Genomic DNA, 6,078 nt, shown 5'->3' with positions numbered 1-6,078 from the left:
GCACGGGTCTCCTCCCATAATGAGAAGGGGTTAAGACCGTAGTCCACCACGCTGGCCCAGTGCGGATTGGTGGACTTCACACACCTTTGAGAACATTGTGTAGAACTCTCAGGCATGCAAGTTTCCACACGATGTTTTCCTTCATCGTTGAAACAAGTGATATTTTATTTGTTTTTAAAACGCGCATTAGGAAGAAAATGTCGTTCGAGGTTGGTTGATGCATTGTTGAACTTCACTATGTTTAATATTTTTTTTTGTGTCAACGTATATTGTTGTTTGCGCTTACACAATGACATTAATTACGGGAGAAAATTACGATTCGAACGTGCGCGACGTAACGTCAGGATTAATTTCACGTCTTCTTTAATGTTAATTTACATATTTTTCAACAAGTGTAAAAATCATCTTAATCATATTAATAAATATATGTTGAGATAACTATCGTTTAATTAAATTAATTAAATGTCCAACATAAAATGCTGGGATTCGAACTCGACACCCTGCAAGTTAAGTCGCAGTACTACCCACTGAACTATCACCGCTTCAAAATTCCAGTTAGATAGATGATAATCTACTGAAAAACTTGTAAGCAGTAAATTATTTATGGTTCACAATCTTTGGACAGTCTACAATCTAATCTAATCTAATGGTATTTGCAATTTTACGGTAACATATACACAAGATAAACAAATAAGTGCTTACCAATATATTTTTTTTTAATAAAATCCCTATCCCTATACCTCCCTACTAATTTTATAAATGTGAATGTAAGTTTGTTTGTTACGCTTTCACGCAAAAACTACTTAACCGATCCTCATGAAACTTTGTACACATATTTTTGGAAGTGTTAGAAGTAATATAGGATACTTTTTATCCCGACATTAAGCTAAGTTCCTTTGGAAGAGGGAATGAAAATGTTTGACGATTTTACACCATAACTCCGACAAATTATAACCGATTTAAATGATTATTTTTGTACTATAGAGGTTATAATATGTGTTTAATTTTGCCCAAACTTTGAGCAGATCTGATGAATGTGGTTGGAGATAGAGGACAGAACTCCTCAGCGGACAACAGCAAACCCCTCATTTAAGGCTTAGCGATACTGAATACTTTAATTTTTTTTAGAACTGCAACTAAATTGAATGCCACTTCAATTTAGTTGTAGTTCTAAAAAAAATTAAAGACAAAATCAAACGCAGACTTAAGTCGCAGGCAATAGGCCGCCGGATCTGAAAAAATAAATATCAAAAGTTTACAGTGTTTTTCTACTAAATTATTTATTAAAAACCTCATCAAAGTCAGTTGCGTAGTTTTAAAGATCTAAGTATATAGGTATAGGGACAGACAGATTGAGGGAAGCGACTTTGTTTTATACTATGTAGTGATAAGTTTACCTTTATATTCCACCGAGACGTCCTTATGTTATTTTTTTGCCTAACTGAGACATCCACGAGAACAAACAGTTTTGAGGTTTGTCAGGTTTGTTTCCCTGTTGCATTTTCCTCAAACTTGAAAAAACTGCAAGTTAAAATCGACCTTAGTAAAGTAAACAGACCACAAAAGAGCTCTGAGGAAGATAATGTAGTGGTAGAGTTAATCTATCTTAACTAATAATAAAACTGTAATTTAACTGGACTTCTACACATTAAATATACTTATTTTGAAATTATAATTGGATGAACTATAATAACATCAATATGGAACCCAATTTTTTTTTGTTTTATTTGGGCTCGTCATGTCATCAATTCATCCGTTCGGGAAATACGATGCCACAGACAAACACACATGCCCACAAACACACAAACACTTATAGTCAGACTTATCGTCGGTTTTGCGATTGAAGTTAAAAAATTGTGATAATACATACACCTTTTGTTGTTGATGTTGACCGTTGTGCCTTAGAATTGTGCTTTAATAAAAAAATAAAGTATTGAAATTAATAAATGCCTTTAATTTATTGGTTCTTTATCTGTATTTCTCTCTGCTCATCGCTATCCTCATCCAACATCGTTTTCTGGTTACCTCTAACTTATCTGAGTTACGTACGTTAGCAAAATACCACTTGCTTCAACGGTGAAGGAAATCATCGTGAGGAAACCTGCATGCTTTAAAGTTCTCCATAATGTTCACAAAGCCGTGTGAAGTCCACCCATCCGCACTAGGCCTGCGTGGTGGAGTAGTACCTTAATGAGAAGGGGTCTCATTGTGACAGGAGACCCGTACCTTGTTGTGCGGCTTACTACAAGGTACGCATTGATATGAAGATGAAGATTCAGAGAGGGGAATGGCTTGATACGAAGATGAAGTTTCAGAGGCAGTCAATCCAGGGACGAGCGAAAGATATTTAAAAATTATTGTGTATTTTCTATTTATAAACTTTTCAGTACAAGCGTGGTGTTAGGAAATTGTTGATCTCAACCCATGTGCCTAGAGCACATAGAACAGTCGGTCTCGGTTATTATCGCTTACTTCTGGTAATCAGCCCAGCTAGCATGGGTAGGAGGCAATTAAAAAAAAATTAAATCCCCAGGGAAAGGATATAAATTTATCTTCTCCCACAGCTTTATCAACTCTCAGAGCACTGACGCACAAGTGGAAATAATATACGAATAATATATGTGTATTAATTAGAGGTAAACTCCTATTCAACGTTCCAGTGATTTAGCAGGTGGGCACGTTAATTATATCCCTTGCCAGGGGATATAAACGGGGGATATAATTTTTATCTCCCGCCCGTGCTAGCCCTGCAGTGGCGTGCATAGAGGGTATGCGCAGGGTATGCAGATAATATTAAGATGAGATGAGATGACTTAAGGGTAGGCTTTTTATAACTCTTACAATGCCTAACCATAATTTTTTTTATTACTCGTACTGGAGACTTTCTTCATTTTATATCATCTTCATACCCTGTGCATACCCTCCATGCACGCCACTGGTGGGAATAGTCGTTCAACCCCACTAACCCGCATTGGAACAGAGTGCTGTTTTTATGCTCCTATTTTTCTCAAAATCTCCCATTTACTAAATATGAACCTACAAAATCGGAAGCCATCGAAAATAGCTCGTGTGTCGTCATAAATTACGCAATCTAAGGGTCATTTAGTACCTACCTATGTTAAAATTAGCACTTTTAGCTGTCAGACTTTTACGATAATGGTGGTAATCGACCTCTCTAGCGCAGTGTCTAAGCGGCTGGTTTCATAACTAACTATAAGACGAAAAAGACATGCCGTCAAGATATTTAAAGTTTCTTAGCTGCGTTTAATAAAGCGTCCAGCGTGCGACCAATCACAAGAAACGCGCATTCGAGCAAGGCTTGTGATTGGCCGCATGCAGGACGCAACCTTAAACGCACGTTTAACATATTTTTTTTCACTTAAAGTTAGCCCTTGACAGCAATCACACCTGATGGTTAGTAATGATACAATCTACGATGGTAACGAGCTAGCCTATATTGAACACATATACTCGTACAATCCCATCCCATCCCATTTATGCATAACATAATCGGTTTCTTCACGACATCGTACTGGAACGCTACATCGCTTAGAGGTAAGTCCTTGTCGGTAGGGTGGTAACTAGCGGCCGTTGCCTCTCAAACACGTGACGAAACCATAGTAGAATAAAAAAAATATGATAAAAAATTGTTCTGAATGTGATAGAACGTTATAATACATTCTGTGAATACTTAACGGTCATTAGCATCGTCATGACAGTGAAATGGGAACGGCGCAGCGTGACCGCAGTAGTTTGCCGAGATAAACCAGATATGGTGCTTCTACCGTTTTAATGTTGCTAAATAAGTAGGTACTTACATCTGCTCTAATAGAATAACATCGACTTTTTTTATACACTTAGTTAACAATTTTTAAGTAACTCAATATTTTATTCAAACTTCTATTGATTAATAATCTGGAAGATGTATAACAGATCCCCTTTGCCAAGCCTCTGGAGCTATGCCTGAGAGAACGAATGAGAGAGAATGAGAGACTATGGATCAGTTTTTTAATAGCTTTAAGATTATTCCAGGTGATGACGGCATAACATTTACATCTCGGACATTTTAATCTCGTATGGGCGATCCCAATAAAGTGTTACAGTAATTTTATAAACTGGGTCAATAACCAAACTTTTGATAACTATAAATTCATATTTACCAGATATTTTATTGAATTGATTAGGATGTTGCAAATACCCTAATAATTATTTATTAGTTAAAAGATAGTTTTCAAGAAACAATTTAAATTATATTTGATTAATAACCAATGTTCATGACATTGAGTTAGTGGGTACTTTGGTATTAATACGGCTGCATTATCGAAACACTTCAGTATCGACTCGAACAATGCAAAGATACCTCCCGATGGCTTAGTCGTTATCAAAAGTTTTCTGACTAATGAATGCACTCTGAATTTAAATTGTTCTGTGTTTCATGCACTCGATAAAATCTTACGTAACCTATCATCATTATCAAAACATTAACGGCCCACTTAAGGGCACGAGTCTCCCCTAAGGATAAGTAAGGTTTCGGCTTGAGTCCACCACGCTGGCCAAGTGCGGAATGGTAGACTTCACACAACTTTGAACGCTATGGGGACCCTCGTGCATACCAGTTCCTCACGATGTTTTCCTTTAAAGCAAGGGATATTTTACTGATCTTAAATTTATTAGTTACACTTACCATCCGGGTATCGAACTCGGTCACCCCGCAAGGGAGGCCGAAGCTCTAACCACTAGGCTATTACAGCTTTTCATCGCTATCACATAACCTATAATATAAAAATATTAATTTAAATTATTCGATCATTATTTAGCGTTAATTTGCGTAAGTTTTGAGAATTTATGTCCTACCTGTCGAGATTTATCATGTAAGTACCTAAGGGAGGTGGAGTAAAGAGGGTACATGAGGGTTTTGCGAGTCTGGTGTTGAAAAGGAGTAGCTTCTGACCGCCTCAAATGGAGAAATTTGCTTAACAAGCCAAGGCCCACCCAGGGCTGTAGAGCTTTGGTGATGATGATGATGAGGCCCGTAACCGTGTGCAAAATTGTATACAAAGATTGTTTTGAGATTATTAGTTACGGTTATTACATAGTAGTAAGTAGCTTCGTTTAATAAGTATGAGCAGTAGCCCTGCAATGGTCATATGAAGATGCTGATGGAGTAAATTTGCACTTTAGTATTTAGTTTAGTTTAAACATTGTCCCATTTTCATTTGTGCCCCCAGACCCTTGGGTAGCTTCTTACAAGATTTACTCGCGCTCAATTGACGAGTTGTTTTTGAGCATCGAAATACTTGAACATCAGAGTAAAATAGACCATATCTATTGAATTAATTTGCCTCCAATTTTTCAGCAAAAGCTTTTGGCACAACGTTATGAAAATTAAAAAAAAAAAAGAAATATGGGATTTGCGACTAAGACGGAGAAGGTAAGGTACATTTTATATTGACGGTATAGAGATTCCGAGTGTGCAAATCTTGTAGTTAGGCTAATGGTGGATGGTGCTACACGACGATAGAACAGACGGAAGGACAGACAGCGGAATGATCATAGAAAATAGACTAACACCGGCATTCACCCTCGAAGAGTTTCGTTATTTTCACCTTATGGATAGTGGTAACGAGGTACACGGAACACGGTATAAAATTAAGAGAAACTAGACAAAACTGCAATATAGCTAGAAATAAAAGTGAGTTTGTAATAAAATATGGAGATTTCATAAGATGTGTGTTTGATGTGATAATAATTATCTACTTTTTACCATGTTTTTAACGATGTATACTCAGGCTGAGTAGGTGTCCTTTCATACCTAGCTTTAATATGTTATAGGTATACTTATTGCACTAAGCCAATAAAGTTAAAAATTAAAGGGAGCCGAAAATACAATTTTTTATTGGTTTGAGATTTACTGCAATAGATTACCTATTTTTTAAACCACTATTAAAGCTGACAATACAAAACCAAAACAAATCGGTCTTAACAGTTTTTGAGTTTTAGCGAGAGCAGTGAACAACTAATCATAAAATAGATTATTACTTTACGCAGCGTAGGTACAGAGTAGGTAGGTATTTGTTA

Source organism: Pararge aegeria, chromosome 21 (assembly GCF_905163445.1).
Source record: "Pararge aegeria chromosome 21, ilParAegt1.1, whole genome shotgun sequence".
NCBI lineage: Eukaryota > Metazoa > Arthropoda > Insecta > Lepidoptera > Nymphalidae > Pararge > Pararge aegeria.
The sequence above is the reverse complement of the archived record's forward strand: the minus strand, read 5'-3'. Positions refer to the sequence as shown.